The sequence below is a fragment of the Neopelma chrysocephalum genome, unplaced genomic scaffold (assembly GCF_003984885.1).
Source record: "Neopelma chrysocephalum unplaced genomic scaffold, ASM398488v2 Primary Assembly neopelma1_77, whole genome shotgun sequence".
Taxonomy (NCBI): Eukaryota; Metazoa; Chordata; class Aves; order Passeriformes; family Pipridae; genus Neopelma; species Neopelma chrysocephalum.
In genome coordinates this window covers 1,117,115-1,144,068 of record NW_020897738.1, presented here as the reverse complement: position 1 = coordinate 1,144,068, position 26,954 = coordinate 1,117,115, and the positions used below count along the sequence as shown (strand labels likewise).

Sequence of the window (26,954 nt, the reverse complement as noted above, 5' to 3'; positions counted from 1 at the left end):
TGTCCTGGGCAGCAGAGGGGACCAGCAGTCCCTGCCCCAGGCAGGAGAGGGAACCAGCAGCCCCTGCCCTGGGCAGCCCTTGCCAGCACGAGGAGAGGGTTTCTCCTCGCACGCCCTGCCCGGCTCTGCCCGTGAGCCTGTTGCTGACTAGGAGCCTAAAACGGTTTTATCAGCAGAAGCTTTTCAGTTCCTTTTTAAGCCAGTAGATCTCTGTTACTAACACATTCCTGAACTGAATTAAACAAACTAACCGTTGCTGCTTTTCTCTTCATTTCTCTTCCAGTGTGTGTGTCCTAAGGCAGACCAGTGCCCTGCTTCTGTTACTAACCTGTACTTCTGTTAGCACTGTACTAATCCTTCCTGACCTGTTTCTCTCTTTGCTACTAACCAAGTCTCTTTGCACTTTGCCTCTCGGATGCTATTTGCCATGACAAGTGACGGTGGCTCCTCCTGGACTTCTGGTTATCAACCTGCAGCACCCCAATTTTCAGTGCTGCTGAGCATCCCTGGCTCCCATTTGGTGCGATGGGAAGGAAGATGCCTTTACTGGAGGGTTTTGAAAATTTCCCTATTTGCCTTCTGTTTTCCAAGAAATTTCATGTGGCACAACGAGGAAAAGAGGCTGAGAGGCAATAGGACAATACAAAACCATTAATAATGACCAGTAATGGCTGTAAAGATCCAGCAAACCCAGAGAGATTCAGCCACAGAGTGATGCTATTGTCTATGAGCCCCACCAGAGCCTGAGTTTGGGGCTCTCCTGGGGCCCCACGTCACCCGTCATGGGGAATGGTCTTGTGCTGCTCCCTGAATTGGCTCACGGACACTCCCGGGCTCCTCTCTTCACTCCCTTTGTCTTTCCACAGTTTATCTTGTGCCTGGTGCATGTGGAAGCTGTTGCCAGCAGCGTGGGCGTGACTAACCATACCTGTGTGTGACCGCTGGGCTGGTAATGAGCCAAGGGCAGGAGGGGGCAGTGGGTGTCAGAGGGGGCTCTGCCATCAGGCTGTGATGGAGGCACAGCCTGGGCTTTGCTTTCTGTCTGTCTGTCAGTCGGAGGAACGTTCCCAGCCTCTCAGGGGTCCTGCCAAGGTGAAGGCTCCAGGACCTGGTCCATCAGTGTAGGTTTGGACATGGGCTGGTGACCCAGGGCCAGGCACCACCAGTGTTCAGGACTGCCATGACCAGCGAGGCAAAGCCAAGCCCTGTGTGCCAGCAGAGGATGGTGGCCCTGTGCTGCTGGTAGGCATGGGCTGGCTCATGAGGACAGCCCAGACCGTGGCTGCTGTGGGGACACAGCAGTGTGGGACTGCCCCCACCAAGGGTCAGGGCAGCTCTGTCTGGCGGTTACAGATCCGGGCAGCATCCAGCTCTGGCTGCTCTCTCTTGGCTTTGCCTTATGCTCACTAACCCCGTGGTGAGGGTCTCCCCAGTCACTGTCACTGGCTGGTGTCACCATCACCCCACAGCAGCTCCTGCCTTCACTGGAAGGCAGAACCAGAGTGGGGTCCCCTTGGATGGCTGGGTCCACCCCCTAATGCTGCCACTACCCCTGGGCATCCCAGCTCTGCACTGACCCAAGCCTGCTCCTTCAGCTGGGGTGTCACTGGGCTCTCAGGCTGATGGGGGTCCCCTCCTCACTCAGCTCCGTGTCTGTCCAACCTCCACCTTATTCCACTAACCATGTGCCTACCCTTCCTCCACACAGCTGGCACCGGGGTGGGTTTTTGGGCTGATGCTCCTATGTTTGATGGAAGGGGGACACAGGGCCCTGCTGTGGGCTGGGGGCAGAGGAGGAAGCAGGAGTGTGGGGACAGGAATGGGCTAGGAGGACAAGCCAAGTTGGGCACAAGGTGGGCAGGTTCAGGGCTCCTGCACAAGTAGGAGCACCACCAGCACTGGGCTGGGGTTGTCAGAGCCCACCATTGTGAGGGACTCTCCTCCCTGCTCCACAACCCCTCTTTCTGCTTCAGAGCAGCCCTCCTGCACCCAGGAGGACCTCCCCAGGCTGGTCACTGAGGGGAGTCATGGGACCACAAGTCACCCTGATAGCCAAGAGGATGCACTGGGCAAATGTGGCCCTCCAGGGGCAGCCAATGCTGCCCACAGACCCCTCAGTGGGGACAGGCCACCGGTGCCCTTGGGTGGCTGCTCCCCCTGCAGAGCCACCACTGCTGAGCAGGGCAGGCCTGGAGGGCAAGGAGGCTTCCCCAAACAGCTCCTTTCCTCTGCTCCAGCACCTTGGAGCTCCCTGCCCCTGCTCCCCACTTTCTGCAACTGGAAGAGGAGTTGGTCAGTCTGTCTGTCTGTCTCTCGCGCTTTGGTGCAGGGAGGTGTGGGGCTGGGGCACCCCAGCAGCAAAATGGGCAGAGGTCAGGAGGTGTCACCCAGCCCTGGGTGCACCATCTTGCCCAGGGTGCTCCAGACCAAGCTGGCCAAGGCTGCTCCTGTACCCTCCCCCGTACCCGCCCCATGTCAGCACGGTGGGAGCGGGCACAGCCATGGTGGGACTGGACTGGACACTGGAGTGGGGCGTGGGGATGCTCTGGGGCAGGGAGTCTTGGGGTGGCCTCAGCGGTGTGAGCGGGAATCCCGCAGGTCACCAGAGCCCCGAGGATGAACCCACAGCCCCGAGGATGTCCCCACTGCCTGTAATGTCTACTGTGAACATGGCAAGTGTGCAACCACCCTGCAGTCTGGTGTCTTTGTGAGGTGTGGGGGGCTGGGGGAAGCGGGTGGGGTGGGGCAGGGGGTGCCCCAGCTCTCACGGGACACACTGTGGGGTGCGGGGTGGCCAAGACAGATGGTTCTCACCGCAGCCACCTCGGCAGGTTGCTGAGCAGCTGGGGCCACCCGGGGCGGGTGGAGGGACAGGAGGTGATAGAAACGCCCCGGGCCCTGAGTGGACGGTCCTGCGGAGACGCAGGAGGGGGATCACTCCCCCCTCGCACCGCCGGAGGGTGGTCCTGGGGGCGGTGGTGATACCACCCAACGCGGGCAGCGCTCGGGGCGGGCAGCGCGGGGTGCGGTGCGGGCACGAACCCCACGCCGCGCTCCCAGCCGGGACACCCCGCGGCGGGGCCGTGCCCGGGGGTCGATCGGGGAAGCCGCGAGCAGCGCGGAGCGGGGAGGCACCGGGCGGGGGCTCCGGGGGCGGGGGGCCGGTCTGGGGGACTCGGGGCACCCGCAGGTACCGGGCTGGGCCGGGAGGGCGGCGGCAGGTGGAGCTCGTGCTCCAGGAAAGTCCCTGCCCCGGCTCCATCCCTGGAAGTGTTCAAGGCCAGGCTGGACGGGGCTTGGAGCAGCCTGGGCTAGTGGAAGGTGCCCCTGCCCATGACGGGGTAGCGGAACGAGATAAGCCCTCTTCCAACCCAAAGCATTCCATGATTCTGTGATTCCTGCCTGGGACACGATGGTCACACAGAGCAGGGCGCGACGCCAGTCCGTCCCTCTCCCGTGCGGGAGGCTGGAGACCCCCCCGGCTGTCGCGGGGAGGGGTCGCGACTCCATCCCCTGCCCGGCCATTCCCGGCGGAGCGGGAAGGCAGCATCCAAACCGCCGTATTTATTTTCCCCGCCGTGAGCAGCATTTTGACATGTCACAGTGAGTCTCTTCAACGTGTGTTGACAGGGAATGTGTACAAGCAAGAGAAATGCTGTTCATTTGCATCAAATTGCGCCGCGGTTCTGTGAAATGGATGCGTGGCATTTCGCGGAGCGGCTGCGAGCGGCGCTGGGGTCTCTGCCACCGAGGGGCCCTGAGGGAAAAGGGCTTTGCCGGAGGGATTGGTAAAGCCTCGAGCACCGGATGATGGCCATGGAGCTGCCGAGAGAGCTGGGCAGGCGGGCAGGACGCCAGGCCGGGGAGAAGGTCCAGGGCAGCTCTGTGTCCGGAGCCTCGAGAGTGCAGGAGGCTGCTGCTGCCATGGGAGCTCATCCCCACCTCATGCCCCTGCTCCTGAGTCCCTCCCCAGCCCCTGGCTCTCCCATTGTCTGGCATCCCGTGTGCTGGCTGCTCACCTCTGGGCAAGGAAAGGCTTTCCTCCCCCAGAGCTGTGCACACTGCCAGGAATCTTCTTGTTTCCCAGGTAGTTCTGACTATTCCATATCTTGCAGCAAGCACAGCCGAGAGCCATATGTGGAATAATGAGTGAAGCTGGACCTGAAGGCAAGATATCCTGGCACATCTTGAAGCAATTTAAGTCTCAGTTACAGAGCTCTGCACGTGTGAAGCCGCTGTCCTTCTCTCTTCCACCTTTGTATAACAAGGCAGTGGCTGCAGCTTAGTTGGGCACCAGGATAATGTCTTTAGGCTGACAGAGAGTAGGTTTAGACTGGATATTAGAGAGAAATTGTTCCCTGTGAGGGTGGTGAGGGCCTGGCACAGGTTGCCCAGAGAAGCTGTGGCTGCCCCATCCCTGGAAGTGTCCAAGGCCAGGTTGGATGGGGCTTGGAGCAACCTGGGCTAGTGGAAGGTGTCCCTGCCCATGGCAGAGGGTGGAACTGGATGGCCTTTAAGATCCTTTCCAACCCAAATCATCCTGTGGTTCTGTGCCATGCCCAGGGCTCCTGGATCCTGGTCTCTCCAGGAGTGACCACATTTGGGCTCTCCCCTCTGCCGAGAGTGGGCTCTGGGCCTGCGCTGCCGCACTCTCATTAATGCGCAGGATTGTGAGGCAATCCATAATTAGATGCTAACTGAGTTTTCTCTAAGTTGGGTGAGAGAAGGTCACCAAGGTAGGACTGGAGTCAGCTTATTGTTATTATCAATCAATAACCTATTTATTTTCCAACATTCCTATTAACCTCTGCGAGCCACTCGCCGTTTCCCTATGAAAGGGCTGTGCCGCTGCTTTGCTGACTGGACAACTCTGATTGAAAATGGAGCAGTGACCTGACCCCAAAGGCAGAATCCAATTAAAATCATTTTCATTTGTAGATTAATATTTTTTAACATGTTCTACATCCCTTGCTTCAGCATTTCACACAGGAACTGCTGTCTCATTACACGAGCACCTGTATCGATAGCGCCATAAGGAAATAATTACAATTAATTAGACATGGAGAAAATAGGACCATCCTTTTCCAGGACTGAGCGACAGTGCCCAGTTGTGACGTGCCATCCCCGTGGTGGCAGTGACCAGGATGCCTGTGGCTGGTGGGACAGGGCTGCTGTGCTTGTAGCGAGGAGAGGGACAGGGTGGTCTCAGCGTCTGGCTCCTTGTGCCACTGTCCAAGCACCAGCCCCAGGGAGGAGGTTGGGTGAGGGTCACTGGTGGTCCAGCCTGTGCTGATGGAAGAGACCAGGTGCCCTGACACATCATAACACACAGGGTCCCACCCTCAGCCCCTCGCAGACCCTGGTGCTGAGTGCTGCTGAGAGCAGTAATTGCCTGATGGAGCTCGGTCTCAAGGTAAAGCCTATTATTAATAACGTGACTTTGATAATAAAAAGATTAAAATTAGGTTTATGGTTTGCTGACTGCCCTTTCCACACTGTAATCATCCCTCATTCATATTCATGAGCCTTTCATTAGTAACCACTGCTTACAAGGCGGCTAAACAGCCCAACCCTTCAGCAGCCACCATCTCCTTAACTGCTTAACTTGCTCGCTGATTACCAACATCAAATTAACTCTGCAGAACGGATCTAATAAGCTTCCCAGTGGCTTCAAACCTCCTTGAAAATTGCTCTGATGTCTCCATGGGGCCCTATTAAAAAAAATCCTTCCCCTGTGAGTAGAACGGGGAACTCATCGGGCTGCGGCCGCGGCGCTGCTGGTGCCCAGCCCTGCCCAGGCCCATGGCCCAAGTGCCCATGGGCAGCTCCCGGGATGCCCCCGCAGTGCCCACCAGAGCAGCCGTGCTTCGGGTGGTGTTTTTGCAACAGGAATGGCTGTTTGAACTGATGAGCTGTTTTCCCTGATCCTTCATTAAACACTCCAAGACTTAATTTGACTATTTGGTAGCTTGGGGGTTGTGTAACAAAAGAATAAATAAGAACGACCTTTCCACTTAATTACTTTTATTTTAGATGTGGGAAATGCCTTGACTTTCCAGCAGTGTGTGTGTTGTGTTTAGGAGCGAGGGGACCCGTCTGATGATGCTGACCCCGGTCTGGGCCAGGTTTGGGGACAGCAGAACACCCCACAGTGCTGGGGACAGCACAGTGCCATGGGGGACAAGCCCTGGGCTGGAGATGAGACTCGGCACAGAGCATGGAAGTGGCTCCCTGGCAATTAGCTCTGATGAACATCTCAGCATGTCCCAGCAGCAGCCAAGGCCGTGCGGAGGAATGTTGGTGCCAAGCATCAGGGAGTGAGGGAGCCTTCCTCCCTCATTGCCATGGCAACTGTGCATAGGGATGGAGAGATGAGGGGCTGGGGGGATGCATCCCTCCCATTACACAGACCCCCCTGGGGCGACTGTGGAGACATCCCCAAAATACCCTCTGAGAGGGATGGTGGGCTGCACCTGCTGGGATGTCATGGACCACCATCACCCGGACCCCCTCTGGTCCCCAGCCCACCTGGTGCTCAGGACCCCCTGCACGCAGCCAGACCCACTGCAGCCAGGTTAGACGGGACATCCAGAATTGGGACATTCCTTGGGACAGCAGGCAGAGCTGGCTGCAGCTGCCCATGCCTGGGAAATGTGTGCAAGGTGGAAGGCTGAGCCCCCAGATCCTTCCCTGTGTCCCCCAAACTCTTGGCACAGGAGCCCCCTGCCTTGCCCAGTGCTGATGGAGTAACCTGGGTGGCTGCAAATTCCCACATCCAGCTCATATTTCCTGCCTGTGGAGAGTGTGTCTTGCAGCAAAGCAGAGACAGGTGAGATTCAGGCAGAAGGTAGAGCATTTGTGTATGAATTCCCTGCTTTGTGGCACCAGGGGCTGGAGGGGGAGGAGGCAGCAGCCAGCAGTGCTGCCCCCAGCCCTCCATGTCCTGGACCCCTCGTTCCAAGGCTGTGAGGGACAGGGATCCTCCACTTAGTCCTGAGCCCTAGGACCCCACAACTTTGAGGTCTAGCATTGTGCTGTCCCCAGAGCCAGCAGTGTTTCCCTGAACAAGCAGAGGAGTCAGGGATGGTGTGCCCATCTCCCGCCCTGGGGTGGGCAGAGGATCCTGTAGCCCTGCTGCACACAATCTCAGCCCCACACCATTCCAGCCCCATTCCATCCCTGTCCCACACCATCCCTGAGCAAGGAGCCCCCTGTGGAAGAGCTCCCTGAGCCACAGCTTGGCCACAGGGCAGGCAGAGGGGCCGGACACGCAGGCTGAGACAGGGGCACGTGGCCACCAGCTGTTGAGCAGGGGAGGAAGGGGATCCCCAGCCCTCTGCCCAGCCAGAGGAGACCTTTCTCACCTGGCCCTGGCCTCACTCAGATTTGGGGCCCCTCAGGTAGGTAGAAGCCATTCTGCACCCTAATCCCCTACTTTCACTCCCCATCCCTTACCCACAACCCTCCTCCCTGCACATTCTCCCTACATTCAGTCTGATATTAATAATAGCTTATTTCAAGCTTTCAGCCCACTTTCTCCCAAGAAAATATTTATCCTGAACTCCATTTTCCATTTCTTTTCAATTACCCTGTGTCTGAGCACCACCCCACAACTCTCCTCTTTAGCCATGAACACAAATCCTATTGCCTTTTCTCTTTCCGTGTATTTGCCCTTTGATTTAAGCTGCATTTTCTCCTGTTTTCATCAGTTCTGGCCCTCTCCTGCTGTATATCTCCCTGTTTATCTACTTTCCAAAGGCCTCCTCCTATTTCTCCGTCCCGGATCAATACGGCTGCAGAGCCGACTGGCAGCTCCTTGCTGCTGCTGCCTGTAGTTTTTCTTGGGGGACTTGTCCAGTATTTCTTGTTAAGCTTCTGTCTCAGCTTGTTCCATTTCTCATTAGGTTTTAGCACTGGCATTGTAGTATTTCTTGTATTTCCATGCTGCCCAGCAGATCTCTTGGAATTCTTAATGACGAGGCTTAAAGCCTCCTCTTTAGTGGGCTCCTGAGTCCTCTTGGACAGGCTGGAAGAGGCAAGCAGAGAGACACTTGGATTTTCAGGTGATGAAAAGAATGTCTCTGGCTCCAAGCTGGGCTATGATTTCTCGTTATAAAAGGGGTGATGGGGATTATTTGTATTTTATGGCTGTTTTTCCAGGGGATGCATTTCTTGGGGCCATGGTGTGCAGCAGTGCTGGAGGGTGGGTGGCAGCACCCAAGGCTGGGGGGCGGGGATGTGCTGGGGTCGTGACAGCTGGAAGGGCAGAGCAGGGCAGCCCCTACAGAGCCTCCTCTGTCCCCACTGAGAACACCAAATCATGATCCCTGAATCCCTGGCCAGTCCCAAGATGTGACCCCTGCATACCTGGCCAGCTCCCAAACATGACCCCTGAATCCCAGTCCCATTCCAAACCATGACCCCTGCATCCTTGACCAGTCCCAAACTTTGACCCCTGAATCCCTGGCCAGCCCCAAACCATGACCCCTGCATCCCTGGCCAGTTCCAAACCATGACCCCTGCATCCTGGCCAGGTCCAAACCATGATCCCTGAATCCCTGGACAGCCCCAAAACACGACTCCTGCATCTCTGGTGAGGCAGCGAACATTCTGGCTATTCCAAAGGGGTTTTTTTCCCATCTGCATCCCTCTCAGAATTTTCTTTCCAAGAGAAAGGCTGCTTTTAAAATCCACCCCAGCTTTCCAGCTGTCAGGAGCCAGCAGATGTATTGCTCTCCATGGCTGCATCTCTGAGTATTAAACATGACGCGCAGCCGCCACCATGCAATATTTCCTCGGATGCCACAGCACTGCGGGAGCCAAACAGTGTCCTTTAAAATCAAACCAATTTTTCCTGTCTCCTCCACAGAATAGTCTTATTTATCCACACTCAAGCAGCTGTTACTGCAGGTTAACCAAAGGTTGTAAAAACATTTTTCAAATGCCCTTAACTTTGCGTGGTTTGTTACTGAAATTATTAATCTTGGGTTGAGGGTTTTTTCCTAATCAGATTGGTATAAAAAAGGGGAATTCTGGCCCTTCCCTGTGGAACACACTGCCCACCCAGCCTGGAGCCTTCCTGGGCAATGCTGGGGCCATGGATCCTCTCCACACTGCCTGGGAGGGATGAGGATGGGAGGGATGGGGATGTGAGGGATGGGGATGTGAGGGATGGGGATTGTGTGATGGTTCAGTCCTTGTACTACTGTGCTAAATCTCTGCCTGGCAAACCTCTTGATGCATTCTCACATGCAACCCCCTGAGTGCCATTTCTATGCAGGTGATTCCCTCACCCAGGAGGGGAAACCAAGGCTGATGAAATCCAATCTCCTGTTCAGTCAGATTGGGATTATTCGCAATGAGCTAAGCAAAAGAAAATTATTATTAAATGCAAATAAAAATGAAATAAAGCTGTTTGGGACCTGCTCTGTGTCGCACCATCCACATCAGTCAGGGAGATGTTTAACCCAGGGAAATACATTACTGCAGGTAGTGACAGGTGTCATTACCTGGTCAGGTGTCCAGAGCTGCCCAGACCCTCATTACCTCCCTGTTAGTGGGGGACAGTGATGACATCGTGGGGAACGTGGAGGGGAACCAGAGCTCTGACACAGCCTGGGCACAGGGGAGTGTGGTGGGCAGGGGGACAAGAGATGGCAACAGGGGCAGGACATGGCTGGAGGTGTCTGACCCACACTGAGGAGCCACGGAGCATCCTGATGGTTGCACATCCCTGTAACTCGCTCACCAATCCCATGGCTGACAAAGATGTATTTTTAGCTGCTGCAGCACAATTAAGTCTTCTCGTTAGTCTCAGGAGGAGAAGGAGGCTGTTGGTTTACTTGCAAATGCTTGAGGTAATTCTCTAATGGCTCCTCCACCATTACACAGACACTGTTTTCCATCTCTTATCATATGTAATCCCTAATGATTCCTCCGTTATGTCCTGTTTTATTAAAGCGCCATTGAACTATAGCCTATTGATTTAGATTTCACAGACAATTGAAATTTAAATTGACTCCAAATTGAATGTCTCCATGCAATCTGTGTTCCGCGCTAAAGATAGATAAAATGCTTCTATTTTTGATAACAACTTATAGCGGAGGCACATTTTAATTTCAGGAAGCATGGAAGGGCATCAGGATTTCCATGACAATGACAGGTGGCCGGGGGGGCAGCGGGTTCCTGACCCCCGTGGGCATTTGCCATCACTGGGGGGCTCAGTGGGAGCTGCAAGCCAGCATGCAAGTGGTCATTTGTGTTTGAGTAGAGAAAAATGGAATTAATGCCATGAAGGATATGGCTAGGGAATTCCTGGAGGGCTCTTGGCTTACTGAGCACCAGCTGAGCCGCCCCAGGTGCCAGCGGGGTGCTTGGCCACCGGGATGCTTTTTATAGAATCATAGAATCACAGAGTGGTTTGGGTTGGAAGGGACCTTACAGACCATCTCATTCCACCCCCCTGCCATGGGCAGGGACACCTTCCACTAGACCAGGTTGCTCCAAGACCTGTCCAACACAGCCTTGAACACTTCCAGGGATGGGGCAGCCACAGCTGCTCTGGGCAACCTGTGCCAGGGCCTCACCACCCTCACAGGGAAGAATTCATTCCTAATATCTGGAGCTGGAAAGGACCCACAAGGACCATCAATCCGACTCCTGGCCCTGCACAGGAGACCCTCAAGAATCACACCAGCAGCACACAGAGAGCAGAACTGACACAGAGTGTACCATCAACACATGGCACCAGAGGGGAAAACCCCACTGGACCCCAAAAGTCTGACACATTTTACTCACAAACTTCAGGGCTAAATCCAGCTCTGGGGGTGCAGAGACCTGGCTGGGACAGAAACCCATTGCCAGGAACGCACAGAAGCTGTGCCTGGACCTGGCACCACGGCTGCCCGTGCCCCATCCGCGGTGTCCCCACAGAGCACTGGGTAGTGTGGCCATCCCTGCGGCTCCAGGGCCCTGTGCCTCCACCTCCAGGAGCTCTGGCGTAAATAATCAAGAGTTACAGGCTGAGATCTGCCACCGGCTCTGCTCGTGTGCCTCCCGCTGGGAATAATGTCTGTGTTACAGCCGACCTTAATGCCAGCGGAGATAATTCTTCCCATGCAATGAGCTGTTTATTGGTTGATGGATACAGCCTTGTCAGGAAGGGCCATCCCTGCAGCCCTGCTAGCCCCTGTGCAGGGATGGGAGCGTAGGGGGTCCTCTCTGGGTCTGGAGTATCTCCTGATGTCCCTCAGCAGCACTGGCAGCTCAGCCCCAGCTCCTCTCCAAGATGGGTGCACGGCAGCATCCTCAGAAATGAGGGACTGGGAAACATTCCTGAACATCCCTGGGCAGCATTTCTAGGGGGAGATCAGCCCTGCTGTGCAGGATAGGAAGGATGATTTCCAAATATCACCACACATCCATTGTGGTACATAAATATTGTGGCCTCAGTTTGCACCAGAGAAGGTTCAGGTTGGACATCAGGAAGAATTTCTTCACAGAAAGGTTTGCCAGTAGCACAGGTTGCCCAGAAAATTGTGGCTGCCCCATCCCTAGAAGTGTTCAAGGCTGTGTTGGACGGGGCTTGGAGCAACCTGGTCTAGTGGAAGGTGCCCCTGCCTATGGCAGGGGGGTGGGACAAGGTGATCCTTAAGGTCCCTTCCAACTCAGGCCATTCTATGATTTCATGATTTCCCAGTTGTTGGGTCTGTGTGTGGGACAGGTGCCTACTCCAGTGATGGGGAGGTGACAGGAGACCCGGCAAAATCTTCTGACACTGATGTTGCCCACCTGGAAAGCCAACCCAGCCCCAAACACATCTGCTTAAAATCACCTGCCTTTAAAGCCCGCCAAAACTCCTACAGCCGGAGCTGTCACCTAATTTCTCAGGGCACCGCAGTTTTCTACAAATGATAGACAGTAATTAAAACTCAGCTAATAACCTCCTCACTCCTGACATTTCTACAGGGGTTTTCTTCACCATTATCTACATATAGATTAAAAATTGTAATTGGACCAGAGATAGGGTTAGAAAAATCCACCCCCTTCCCACTGATCATTTGCTAGTGAGTGACACTTGGAAATTTTATTTAATCTGAGGAAAATTGAGTTGAACTCCTGTAAAAGTTGAGTTAACGTGAAGTATCTGCATTGGGTAGAAAATGCGCTTGGCTGAGGGATGGGCAGAAAGAGTGGGAAAGGGAATGGATCAGCAACAGGGATCATATCAATGTTTCCATACCAAAAAAGTGAAAAATTGAGGAATTGATGATGTTGGCAGCTTCACGTGCTTTAAAGATTCATTGGGAGCAACCAGCCAAGCTGAGAGTTAAATCAGATTCACCCAGCTCTTCCCATTCTCTATCCATCCTATCCTATGGCTGATGCTTTCCTGAGATGCCCAAATGGCTGCCCAGCTGCCCTCTAGGCATCCCAGGAAAGCGAAAATGCTGTGAACTCTGTGCATCCTCCCACCCATCCCAACCCCACGATGACTATAGACACTTAATTACAACCTCAATAATTATTATACCACGGAATTAGTAATGGGATAATGACAGCATTTATTGGAAGCGGTGACATATTAACTAAGCAGGGCAGTATTAATTGCAATGGTGAATTATCCTCATAGACACTATTTCAATTCTTGTTTTGTCACTATTACGTTTATGACAGCAATAATTACATCTCTAATATACTCATTATTGGGGGATATACAGAATAAGTCTGGATAAATGCAGCAATTAAGGGATAATGTTCCTAGTGGGGAGTTGAGGAACGAGAAATGGTTTTGGAGGCTGGTTTTGAGGACTCTCCTGATGGAGACAACCTTTGGTGGCTCAGCTGCTGGTTCTGCCATGGGGTGAGGCCTCGGCATGGGGAAGCTTCCAGTGATCACATTGCCCCGAGACCCCAAAGAGACCTCAGGTCCTGGAGATGGGGTGGTTTGAGCAGAGATGTCAGTCTGGGGGGCCTGCATGGGCAGGGGTGCCCAGGGATGCCTGTCTGGGGCTGCCAGTGAGCTGGGGTACCCAGGGTGCCCTCAGATGCCTCATTGTCAGAGATCCTCAAGTCCAACTGTCAACCATCACCACCACCACATTTAGCACCAAACCATGTCCTCAAGCGCCACATCCACACTTTTACTGAGCACCTCCAGGGATGGGGACTCCACCACCTCCCCGGGCAGCCCCTTCCAATGCCTAACAACCTTTTTAATGAAGAAATTCTTCCTGATGCCCAGCCCAAACCTACCCTGGCACAACTTGAAGCCATTCCCTCTTGTCCTGTCCCTTGTTCCCTGGGAGCAGAGCCAGACCCCCACCTTGCTTCACCCTCCTGTCAGGGAGTTGGAGGGAATGAGAAGGTCTCCCCTCTACAGTCCATGCTGCTTCTTGACCTCATTCCTGCTCCTGCACTGTGCTGTGTTGTGCTTATCTCCAGGAGAGAGAACAAGGACGTTTGTCCCAAAAAAAGTGCTGCTCTCCCTCCTTGTGGCCCCTTCTCCAGCCACATCCTGTTCTTTCTCACAGTGTGTTATCACCAACAATTTCTGGCTGTCTCCACAGCCTGCCGGCTATCGGCGTTCGAGACATTCACATCACCGCTGATCTTCTGGGCTTCTACAGGTGTTGTGCATGCGGCGGTGCCTCGGTGTGTCCCCACACGGTGTCCCTCTTCACCCGCGGCACGGCCGCATCCCGCCCTGCCAGCGCCGCCATCCATCACCGCCGACCCGCCGCTCCTCTCGCAGACAATGAGGGAAAATCGGGCTTTTCAGGAGCGCCACTTTGTTGTTTGTACAAAGGAGTTGGGCTGTTAACACGTGTAAGGTAATGGGATCCCCCCCGGCTGCGCAGGGCTCTGCCTGATGGATTACCCACCCCATTCATCTAAATTATGTCACAGGCAATGAGCAACTTGCTTAATCTGTCCAAAGGCAGGGCCGGGGTGGCTGCGCTGACACGCGCTGACGCTCCCTCCTCACCGTCCCCGCAGCGCGGCCCGGCGACAGCCCCGTCCCCACCGGGATGGGGCCAAACCCGCCGGGCCAGGGCGTCCTGCCCAGCACCTTCCAGCAGGGCAGTGGAATCACATCCACCGAGCAGCTCCCGGGGGGCAGGGAGGGTGCCAGCCCCCAGGAAGGTGTGGACAGGGTGTGGGCACGGGCAGGGTGCGGGGCACGATGGTCCTGCCTGCAGTTTTCTGTGCACCGTGGCATTCCGGTGCATAAAGGGGCTTATAAAAAAGATGGAGGGTGGCTTTCTGCATGGGAGAGTAGTGATAGGACAAGGGGGAGTGGTTTTAAACTAAAAGGAGAGATATTTAGATTTGATTTTGGGAAGTTCTTTACTCAGAGGGTGGTGAGGCCCTGGCACAGGTTGCCCAGAGAAGCTGTGACTGCCCATCCCTGGAAGTATTCACGACCAGGTTGGACAGGGCTTGGAGTAAGCAGGTCTAGTGGAAGGTGAAGAATTTCTTCCTCACAGTGAAGAATTTCTTCCTATTGCCCACATCATCTCCCAAATACAAAGGATCCCTGGGGATCACACCAGTGACAATAAATTGGGTCCATCCCTGCTCATACATCCCATGCTGGGGCTCATCCAAAGGAAGAATCAACCTGGCTTATTTTAGAGATGAAGAAAGGAAGGAGAGGAGAGAGAAAACCCAATTTTTCTCCCAATTTGGTACCACGCTGATGCCTGGAGATGGTGTCTAATTTGACAAGGGCATTGGTCCTGCAGTGATGATGTTTGACTAATGACAGGATGAACTCTCCGCCAGTGCTGCTTGCACTGGAATAGCCCTGGGCGATCACCCAGCCGCATGTTCCAAATGTGGCAAAGGAAATTGTCTAATAAAGCGATAAAGTGAGGGACTCGCTAAATGATTTGTCTTTTAACTATTGTAATGGATTTTTTTTTTAACATTGTTTTATGTTGGAATGCAAAAAATTATTACAAGTAATTAGAATCATTTCGATTCAAATCTCTGCTTGGGCTTGACATATTTTGCATACTTCCACCCCATATAACAAGTCAGCTCATAAAAATGCAGGCAGCTCGGAGCGTGGCGGCTCAGGCGAGAGCTGGGGTTGTCTAAACTACGATCAGATGCCTTTGCCTTAGCAAGAGAAGGGAAGGGGAGCGGGGGGGAGGATACAGCACCACGTAAATTTATTTTGTCTCATTAGGGAGCAAGGGAGACGCGCGGTTCTGCATCACCACGGAGCCGCAGCGTCCCCACTCCCCTGGCACCACACAGCCCGGCACTGATATGGCTCCCTGGGCACTCACATCCCCAGGAACCACCCTGGAAGTGGAATGTTGAGCGTTTCACCCTGATTCTTCAGCATCCTGAGTGTGCACAGGCACTGAGATGCTCTGAGCAGGTATTTATCCACCCTGCCTAAAGCAGGTGTGTTTGAGCACAAAACCTTTGGATCTTTGGGGTGCTTGGCAGGCACACACCCTCCCCCCTGCCCCCTTATCTTCTCTGGGGTGATCATGGACTCATCAGCGTTTTAATAATATGATAACTAACGGAGTCACACCCAGGCCATGGCACAGATCCCATCAGCCTTGGGCACAGGGCACCGGCACAGCTGATGTGTCAAGGGCATCACTGCCCGTGGCACTGGCCAGCCTGGAGCGCTCTGTCCAGGGAAGAGGAAGAGCTTGGGAATCAGACTGGCTTTCTGACGGAGAGAAATCCTGTAAGGTATCACTAAGCCACTGCAGCAACAGTTTATCACAGGGCAGATGCATCTTTACAGGTAGCAGGAACAGGCTGGTTCTGCCCCAATGGTCAGGTCTGTGCTGTCCCCTGTGCTCAGGTTCCCACCTGGCTCCTGATGTGCTCAGCTCAGGGTGCTGTCTGCCCTCCTGCCTCTCCTGCCCAACACAACCTGGATCAACTATAACTTAGTTTCAAATCTCTGAGTTGTGAACAGTGTCCCAGGCAGGATCACAACAGCAGCAGCAGCAGCAGCATTGGGGTCAGTCCCGGCAGACTAGGAGGGCTCAGTGCCAGGCTCTGTGTTAGGCTCTGTGCCAGGCTGTTAGACTTAGCCCTCAGGTTTCAGGAAAGACACTAAGGATGGCTGGGTGGCTGCATGGTGCCTGTGCTGGGGCTGGTGGGTCTGCTCAGATCCGCAGAGCTGTGGCACAGACGAGATGATGCCATTCAGCTGGGGCTGAATCCTGCTTGGACCCCCAGTGCTGTGGCTCAGAGGAAATGCTGCTGCTCAGTGGGGGCTGAATCCTGCCTGTTCCCCTGTGGAGGGACTGTGCTGCACTGACAGCGCCGTAGATCTGCTCCCGACAATCAGATGGGATCTTTTACCCGCCGCTTTATGTATCTCAGCCTGTACACAGCATCTCAATACCAGATCTTATTCTTTCTATTTGTCTTGTTTGAAAGCCCCTGTGTAAGAGAGACAATTTTTTAACTGTAAGATGGATTGCCTGGAGCTGTGCGACAGCAGGGACGGGGAGGCAGGGGATGATGGATAACGTACAAATGATTAGAGGACAGGCCGCACAAATTCAGATGGAGAAAAAACCATTCCCAGCAGTGTCATGGCTCCTTCCCCTCTGGTCAGTGCTGGCTCAAGTGCTGGGGAGTCTGACACAAACCTCCTCACGGCCACAAAACTGCAGCAGGTGTGATGCTGGTGCTGCAGGGTCCCTTCAGCCCCTCACCAATCCCTCCTCCAGTGGGAGGGCACAGCCTGGCACGGGCAGCTCTCTGCAGGGCTTCATCCCTGTCCTTGTCCTGCTCCCAGGGGAGTCTCTGGCTGAGAGGATGATGAGTGCCAGTGAGAGGGGGCAAAGGCAGATGGAGGGAGACCTTGCTGCCAGACCACAGCTCTGCCATGGTACTTGCCAAGGGGGTGTGTGCCGGGGACCCCCGGCCATGCAGCACTGCCCAGTGGGACAGCCCTGCCACAGGCAGCAGAGGACCCATGGCCATGTGGAGCGAGGGCTGGCTATGGGCACACTGCTGGCACTGCCACTGCCTGGGGACAGGGGGGCAGGCCCTGCTCCCAGCCCGGCATGAGCTTCACAAGGGTGGAGTTTCCCCTCCATATTCTCACCCAATACAGATGCTAGCACCCTATTACACCTCTGTTCAGCTATTTTTCAACTTAAAGGGCTAATAATGCCTTAATAAAACTGTTTAATTACAGAAAATGTCCTTTATTAAACATAATCACCATATGGTTGCAAAGTACTTATGGCCACATTCATTACCTGGGAAAGTAAAGCTTCTCTGGTGACACCGGCACTGGCATTAACGGGGTGTGTTGAAATTATTCTACACGCACCCATGTTAATTCTTTGAAGATTAAAGGAGGCCCAAGGCAGGAGTGAAAACCTTTACCTGAGCTGCCACCTGTGCAGCACCTGGCCTTGTTGCTGCCTCATGAGCCCAGCTGCCCGTTGTGGCACCCCAGGGGTTTTCGTCACACCACAGCCTCCAGATCCACAGCAGGTCCCTGCAGCCTCGTGGGCTGGGATCAGCCTGCTGTGGCACCAGCCAGACACGGTGAGATCTCGTTTTTCGGCAGCTGCTGGTGGTGGGTGGTGCATGGGCAGCTCGGCGTGGGGTGCAGCCCCTTCCAGCACCTCGATGCAAACTGGTCAGGGGCGGCCAATTAATCCATTACCCAGAGATACATTTTCCATGAGCTGCTGAATCATTGTCTCCAAAGCAATTAGCAAAAGTAATGAACTTCAGCGCTGCAGCAGAGGGGAGCCATTAACCCCTTCTCCTCCGGATGAGGTGACTGGAGGTGCTGGTCCATGAAGATCTCTGGACCCCACATCCTGACACTCCCACCTGCACGGCATCAGCTGCTCGCACCTGGGTGAGGTACGAGTGACACAATTGTGTGTCTCTCTTGTCTTCCCACTACAGCCCACCCGGAGGGAGCAGGGGTCGCCCTGCAGAGCCCCAGTGTCCCCATGTGCACCCATTCCTCTCCAGAACAGACATCCCTGTCCTCTCCTAAGCCACTGGAATCAGTGCAGGGTGTCAGGGATCAGCACCATCTGCACAGGGTGATGTTCTGCATCACGGACTCATTTAATCTTCCAGCACACAGGGACTGATCTCTTTGCACAGAAGCAGCACATCACAGACACAAAGAAATGTCCCTTCTGAGGCTGGATCCCACTTCAGGCAGCTCCACTGGCACTGGAGACCCAGACACAGACCCACAGGAGAGGTTTACTGCAGACAAAGGGGGCTGTGATGACACCTTTGCACCCCTTGTCCTCAGCAAAGGCTTGGTGCAAAGCTGGAGGAGAAGGAATTACACTCATTTTTCAGCTGCCGCAATTTTACGTGTAATTAAGTTTATTAATTGTGTATATTAGTGATGAAATCAAGACACATGACTGTGGGAGCCCACCCCAGCAGCCATCCGTCTCGCAGGCAGCATCTCCCTGCCCCTCACCTGGAGGAGCTGCAGCTCTGTCACACCGTCTGCTGAGGGGTCCCCAGGTGAGCCCACTGCCCTGCCCTGGAACAGGGGGATGTTGCTGCTACTAAAGCTTGTGCAAATGGGCCCCAGAAATGCTGCTGAGACGATCCCAGGGCTGTGTTGGTGGAGTCTGGGTGCTCTTGGGAGCAGACCCTGCCCAGCAGCAGAAGGATGTCTCTGGAGGACAGGGAGGGCTGTGCCTGCCCTGAGGATGTGCCCATGCCCGTCAGCCTGGCAGCCAATAGACAACTGCCTGAAGACAGCTGACTCCTGTCCTTGCAGAGTGTCCCAGGAGCTGGCCGATCCCTGATGCCACACTCCTGCTTGGGTCCATCCCTGAGGTGACAGTTGGGCTGCTTGTCTGTGGAGCCCCTTCAGCCTCTGCAGGTGTAGGGTCAAGGAGTGACCCAGGGAAAGGGGAGCAGGGGGCTGTGGAGGATTGGCTGGGAGATGCTGGAGTAGGGACTGGGGGCACCAGTAGCTCCAACAGCCACGCTGGCAGCCTGGAGGGAGGAAGACTGAACCACTCTTCCTGCTCCAATGTGTCCATGCATGGCTGGAGGGATCTTCCCTGCACGGGGTCATGAGAACTTCCTGGGCAGTCCTGGGCTCTCACTTCATTCTGAAGCTGTGTTACCTGCTCCTGGTGATGGAGGACCCTTAGAAGCTGCTGCAGATACTGTTCATCAGGTACAGCATCATCACCCATTTGTGCTAATGAACCGTTCTGCCGATGCTGCAAGGACTGCCAACATGGATAGAACAGAATCACAGCGAGGTTTGGGTTGAAAGAGACCTTAAATCTCATCTTGTTCCACCCCTGGTGTGGGCAGGGACACCTTCCACTAGACCAGATTGCTCCAACTTCCCTTCAGCCTGGTCTTGAACACTTCCAGGGATGGGGCAGCTACAGCTACTATGAACAACACGTTCCAGACAGTCCAAGGAGGAGAGAGACAGTGAGAACGCAGATGGGTGGAGAGACAGACAGACTGAGGCACCCAAAGAAAAAATAACTGTGATTGTTATTCATAACTAACAGACAAAGTCTGCTAATTGCAGCATTAACCTGGCAGCCCCTCTGCCCAGTTTGTGTCTCAGCTCATTCCCAATATCCCCTCCTGGCCGGTGCCACTGTCCCTTTGGGGTGGGCAGGGGTCAGGGGAGCCGGTGGCCACCAGCAGGGATGTGACCAGGGCTGGACTCAGAAAAGGAGCAGCCTCTGGCAGGTTTCTCCCTTTGGCTGCTTGCAGAGGTTCAGCCCTATTAATGATTTGCTGATTCTCATGGCCCTGGGTGCAGCCAGAGGCTGAAAACTCCTCATTTCCCCACTCCAGGACCCCATGCAGTGATGAGTCTCCTTGTTTAGATGCTTCCTTGGCTTTTTGTTCTGATTTGATTTAGGTTTTGCTGCTAAAAAAAAATACAAGAGACAGAGTATTAGAGTACATGCTGCTCTGTGTTTGCTGTCTGATTTCCACTAACAGGCTCTGGTGCTGCTGCCTGATCTCAAACTGCCACTGGCTCTGTGGGCACACGGCTCAGGGATGGGGACACACACACCTCTGCAGGTGTTTGCTGATGTGGTGACAATGGCCATTTGTAGGGAAAAAAGTCATGACCTGCCCTTAATCTCAGGTGAGACCCCCCAGCCCTGGGTTTAACCCCAGCACCAGCTGGAGCCGGGAGCTCCTGTCTGGTGGGAGCTTCAGTGACCTCAGCTGGGAGGAGACCCCTGCAGAGCTGCCAGCTTGGGACCCTGGTCCAGCAGCTCTCTCTGGCTGCAGGGACAGGAAAATGGGGTATTAATGCAACAGGTTGGGTATGTCCATTATGTCATCAGCACCCACTGAGCACATGGCCATGAGCTGGTGGAGGTAACGAGGGCACGAGCCCTGTGGAGTTTGTGCCCCAGGGCTTTGGGGACACAAGTACTCTGGTCCCCAGCTGGGTGCAGGGCAGGCACCAGGCACGCACATGCTGTCTCTCACCTGGAAGCAGATAAAGCGGGAGCTGTGTGCTGGCTCCTGTGCCAGGAACAGGAACCATGGCAGCAGTGAGAGGGGCACCAAGAGCATCAGGGCAGTGACACGTAAGCACATGGGGACACGGTGGGTGACTGTGGCAGTGCCACGGGGTGCATGGTGCTTTGGGCTGCAAATACCATCACTGTTTTGCCTAAAACTCTGCAAACTTTAGTGGTTCTGATTCTGAATCACAGCTGGTTTTTCCTTGGCTCTGACATCTCCTTGAGCGTCTCAGGGCTCATGAGCCAGTGTAGTGACCTGGCACTGGGAATGGGGCTCTGGGAGCTGCTCGATGGGAGCTGCAATCAGAGCACAGAGAAATGCAGCACCTGAGAGCAGCAAGAGGCTGCTCTTTAACCCAGGATGGCAATGACACCTGGGGCTATGGACAGGGATGTACTGAGTCTCAGGAGAGGCTGAGCTTGGACTCGGGTGCCTGAGAGCCTGGAGGGATGAGGGAGCCCTTTCTTCAGGCCAACCAGTGTGTGTTTGCAATCACACCCTCCAATCCACAGCCATGGGCACTGGGAGTTGGTGCCTTCCCAAGTGCATCTGCCTTTGTTTCAGCCCCAGCAGCCCCACGGCACAGCCCTGCAGCTCCCCGGGGCCGGGGGTTAGTCCCAACCAGAGACCTCATTCATTCTTTCCATGACGTACTTCTTGTGAACATCTGGTTAACATTTTCCGAATGAAAAGAGCTCTTCTTTGCTGAAAAATGGCTTCTTTCCTCTTCTCAAAATTGCTGAGATATGTGAAAAATTGTCCTTTTTTTTATCTTCCCTGAGGTGTTCTGCCCTTGACCTGCTTTCCTGGAGGAACCTGCCTGTGGGATAAGAACCTGCCATTTGTGTCCCTCCCAAGAAACATCTCCCATGGACAGTGCCCATGGGATCAGCCACTGCCTGCAGACACCCAGCAAAGTGGGGCAGGACCTTGTCCTGGGGTTCTTCTCCTTGAGGTCACCCTCCTCACCTGCAGGAGGGGACACGACTGTGGTTTGATACCAAACCCCAGGATGGGTCCCTGTTCACACAGGGCTGAGGGTGTGAACAGAGAGCTGGAGCTGCTTCCCACTGTGAGGCCAGCGCTGGGGGGTCTGCATGTCCCATGGCTTGCATGTTCAGGGTGAAACATCCATCCCACAAGTTCCACATCCTCCTCCCTACAGGAGCCCAGCCCGGCTTTGGCTGCCCAGGATAATGGGATTCCAAAGGTTTCTATAGGGGGGAGAGTTTGCATTTTTTTCCCCCCTTCAAATTTCCATCCATCGGATTTGATCGGGCCCTCTAGGGACCACAATGCCGTTTGATCTCATTTTGTGTTCCATTTCTGATGTTACACCTTGTCACGGTGTATTAAGTGCCATCAAGCTCCGTAACGCAGTGACACGAGAACCTGATGCTACATGATCGACAAAAATACGCTCGTCCCTGGAGAGCTGCTGACAGTGTCAGCTCCGCTGGCTCCTGCCGTGTGCCAGGCACAGACCCCCTTTCCTGGCAGCTCCGGCGCCTCCACCGGTGCCGCGGAGGGTGGGGGGATGAATTTCATTAAACCTGATGTCCTGAAGCCTGACACCTGCAGAAAATTGGGCCCCCAATTAACAGCAGGATCCATATCCAGAGGTGGTTTAAGCACTTTGGGGCTGTGGAGGAGCAGAGCTGGCAGGGACCGGAGCTGCTGCCGGGCTCACGCACCCGCCGATGGGCATTACCTGCCTGTTTGCACATGGGGGAGTGGCAGGTAAGGCCTCCAGGGGCTGCAAATCCTGGAAAAAGACTAAAACCAAAGCGTGTCACACACAGCCAGACTGACCCCCTGCCCTGCCAAGGGTTGGGAACAAGGGGAGGACCTGGAGACATGTGGGATGCCCAGGACACAGCAGCCAGGTGGTGGGATGAGGGGAGGAGCAGCAGTAGGTGATGCTGGGGGTGTGCTGGGTGGGAGGCCATCACCCCCCAGCCCCTCCCACCGCTGCAGAGGGACAGGGACTCAAGGAGGACCCCAGGACATTTAGGGGACCCAGGGATGGGCACAACAGCCAGGTGATAGGATGAGGGGAGGAGGAGCAGGTGATGCTCGGGGTGTGCTGGGCTGCAGGGCATGGCCCCCCCCAACCCCTCCTGTCACTGCTTGGGGGATCCTCGCTGGTTTAATCCACAGTTATTTCCTTTATTTCCCTCTCCCAGGTTTCTTGACAATCGTTAATGTGCGAGTTGACTGATTTTCATGGTAATATGCTAAACAAGTGCCTCTTTCTTTTCACAGCGATCCGGCGGCTCTGCCAGAGCCCCGTGATAGTCTTGGTGCACAATACCCTGATGCAGGGAATGTGGCATGCCGAAGTAATTCCGAGAGAAATCCCAGGGGATTTATGTCAAGGACAAAATAGTGTATCCCATGGGTAAATATAGTTAGCACAGCTGCAAAACAGAATTTATTTCTTGTTTGCGATATCATTTGTAAAGTATGGCATAGGGGAAGCTTTAAAAATGAAATTATAGCAGGCAATAAAAAAAGCTCATAGCACTGTATTCAAATTATGCAACAGTAATATGCCGAGTTCATAAATAAACATCTCTTATTAACCCTTCTCGTAGCAAAATGGTGTTTTTCCCTGGAAATGAACAGTCAGAGTGAAAAACATCAGCAAACATCGGTGAGGCAGGTCTGCAGACGGTGGTACCGGTGGTACCCACACCAGGACAAGCATCCCACTTCCCATCTGGACCCCAGCTCCGTGGAAAGCAGGAATTTGGGGGGTGGGCAGGGCAGGGACACCCCCAGCCCTCATCCCTGCTCCCCCAGCCCCTCCTGGGTTATTAAGCCAAGCACAAAGTGGTTAATCAATTTTGTTTGCATATGCAGGGAAGGCGCTGCCATTTCATTAGCTCAAGTAAGGACTCAGCACACTTTGTGCAGCTTCAATAATTCTCTTTAAAGTTATTGAGAAATGGATGCTTAATTATATTTGCATATGAAAAATAGGGTCTAATTAGTTTGATTGATTATTATTTTAACCTTAATGACATTTTGAGTATCTGTCCCAACTAATAGCAAATGTATCGTTAATAAATCACGAATTTTTATAGCATGTTCTATCGAGCTTCCTTTTGAAATACATTTTATTAATCCACCAGAATGTATTGAAAGTGAAACAAGTCAAACAACTGCTCATTTATTAAACTGTTTAAACGTCAGATTTATACAAGAATAATAGTACAGGAAATACGTCCCCATGAAAGACATCTGTGGGCCGGGGACACTCCAAATCTTTGTTATTTTAGGGAAATATATTAAGGAAATAAAAATTCAATTATGTCATTTATTGCACTAAATAAATTTATATCGACTGGCATAAATGTTTTGCATTAGCAGATGTTCTTCCCTGCAAACTCTCTGATTTGCCGTGGCCAAGCCCGTGCGGATGCTTCCTGATGGAACAGCAATCCCGGAGTACTGGCACCTTGCAGCAGGATCCAGAGCTTTGCAGAACTCTGGGATCAGCTCAGCCCTGGGAACACTGGGAAAAATCCCAGCCTGAGCTGGTGGTGTCCAAGGTGGGGTTGTGGGCACTCCATATGCTGGGCTGGGAGTAGGTTAGGAGCCCCACACACACCCACCCACCCCTCAAAAAATAAGAACCCAGAGCTGCTTCTGCATTATCCATGATTGGAATTCTTGGGCGGTGGTGGTGTCCCTGTCATCAATGCCTTAATTAGAAATTAGGATAGTCACATTGGCATAAATTAAATCAGACTAAAGATGATTAACAAAGTAATGCAAGAAATCATTAAATTAAACCACTGTGCCAAGTCCACTGCTGATCTATCACAAATTTGGGCTGCTAATGAGGTCTTAATTAGTGACTTTGGTCGGAATAATTCACGTCATTCAATTCGGAGAAGACACTTTATTTTTTTCCCCGAGACTCAATGCAAATGTATCAACTAATGGGGCCATAAATAAATAAATAAACAAACACACCCCTGTGTCAGCTCAGCTCAGCCCTGGAAGCAGAGGGTAGGAATTTACAGCAGAGAGTTGGTTCCCTGGTGTCCCCCACACCCAGCAGGGTCTCTGGCAGCTCAGCCCCCCCTTCTTCAGGGCTGAGCCTACCCTGCACCCCACACCCTGCACCCTACACCCCGCACCCTGCACTCCATATCCTACACCGGCTGGAACAGCCCTGCCCACCTTTTTGGGGTTGGAACCAGAACTTTAAGTTTCAGGGCTGGGCAGCAGTGAGAGGGTCCAGCCCTGTCCCAGGGCACAGAACCACACTGCAGCCACCTCCTGCAACCCAGGGGACACTCCCCTGTGCCCCTCATCCCCACCACAGCATGTGGCACCAGTGGGTTGCCTCTCTGGGGAAGCAGCAGCTGTGCCACCACAGGGCTGCTGTGTCTACAGAGTAATAAACCTAGAGCAAAGCCTCCCCTCCCATCCCAGGGGCTGTGACCCATCTGCCCTGGATCCCCAGAGCCAGAACGCCAGAAATGGTGGGATTTCCCCACCAGGAGTCTCTCCAGAATAGGGTCCTGATGGTCTCCCGTCCCAGCACAGCACAGGAGAGGGACATAAATGAACCCTGATCCTGTAAACCCCACTATACAGAGCAATGGGAACATGGAATGATCAGAAAGAGCCAGGGAGGGTGACCTGGAAACCTCGTCTGCATGCACCGAGGCTGCTGCGGTGACTGCTGCGCGGGGTGTGTTTGGGGAATTAAGCAAAGCACATCACTTTTTTTGCATAATTGAATTCTCTGCATATTTTTTTCTTTCTGTGCATAATCTTCCTTTCATGTTGTTCATGTACTTCCTAGATAATTCAGAGGTTACTTTCCTTGAAAAGAAAATACTGAAAGAACCTATGGCACTATATCCTTAAGTATTCCACTTGTTGTAAACTCCCCGAGGAATCTTACAGACACTAAACATCAGTGGAAAAATATTCAATACATTTTCAGAACAGCTCTTTGTACTTGAAATACTCTGGTTGATATTAAAATATTCTCATCTGCCTATAATTTATAAGAATTCATAGAAGTAAAAGGACTCTATTTCTTCCAAATTCTATTTAGTGGTGGCACCAGTGGTGCCAAACACTGCGAGCATGGGGCAGTTCTGGTCAGTGTGTGCCTGGCACTGGGGCCACATCCTGCACCTACCACCCTGTCTGGGACTATGGGCAGGCAGGGATCACGCTCTGCTTCCCAGCACAAGAACAAAAGGAGATCTGGAGGAGGAAAGGAGCGGAAAATTGCCCACTGACATTTCACCAGCAGCTCTGGCGCGGCTCAGCCCCGGCTGGCGCGGGGTGGGGGGACACAGGAGCCCTGGGGGAGTGGGGGAACAGGCCAGGGGGTGCAGTGGGGCCAGTGCACCCACCCAGGATCCCATGGCCGTGTGTGTCTCTGCCACAGCTGCTGGCACATGTGGCACCTGCATGGAATAGCTGGATGGGGTCAGCCCCCTCCAGGCTTGGGATGATGCCTAGTGTATCCATGAGTATTTCCTGCCTGTCTCCTGGGAAGGGCACAGGGAGGGTGACAGGGCCAGGACGAGGTGCAGAGGGATCCCCAGAGCCAAATAAGGCTCCCAGCAGGCCACTGGTGAGCTGAGCCACTTCCATTTTGGTGTTAAAAGGGAATTTTCCACTCCTTATATGGACCCGACTGGAGGCTTGAGGAAGGAAAAAGAAGCCAAGACAGTGCAATTGCCTCGTCCTGCCCAGACAGGATTCATTGCTCCAAAAATCCCACTTTCCCCCCAAAGACAGCGCCGCAGCAGCTGCCCCTGACATGTATCCCTGGTGCGGGGACGCGGCCGCCCTGAAGGGCATCGGGAAGGAGTTTCCCAAATTCCTAGCACTTCAGTGGTTAAAATGTTATCACTTTTATTCGTGTAATAGAGATGAAGTTCCTGGGCCTTCCAGGAGCATCAATCTAGAGATTTATTAACCAATTTAAAATACTATTGTCTTTCACTTCAATGTGAGATTGAGGTGTGTTGTCGGAGGAATATAAAGCCACAATCAGCGAGCGGCAGTGCTGGGAGACGCCAGTACCTGGAACTCAATAGATATTCATGAACATTCTCGTATTTAGTGAAGGAAATAACTTAATACCGACAGTGTCGATGGAATAATAGCCATTTCCTGGCTGACTTGCAGCCCTCAGAAAATGAGATTGCGCCTGCCTTCATTTTTCTTGTCTTTCCCGGGTTTCTTGCCGGGGCCCGCGCGGCGCGGGGATGCTCTGCGCATTCCAAATCAGCCGCAGGGCAAGCCCTGCCGCCGCCCCGCGTCCCACCCGGCCGCCCGGCCGCACCAGGAACACCCCTCCCTGCCAGCACCGCAGCCACGGCGAGATTATAAATATTCCAATTATTATTCCAGGCAAAAGGAGGGCGGGCGGGCGGCTGCTCTGG

The 26,954-nt window shown here is 53.8% G+C and overlaps 1 long non-coding RNA gene across 1 annotated transcript; it reads left to right on the top strand.

Moving 5' to 3' along the window:
- LOC113970610 lies at nt 1-24,140 on the top strand. The gene is made up of 3 exons (XR_003535223.1): nt 1-2,449; nt 18,872-18,882; nt 24,128-24,140. It is a non-coding gene; the product is annotated as an uncharacterized LOC113970610 (long non-coding RNA).
- The last annotated feature ends 2,814 nt before the right edge of the window (nt 24,141-26,954 follow it).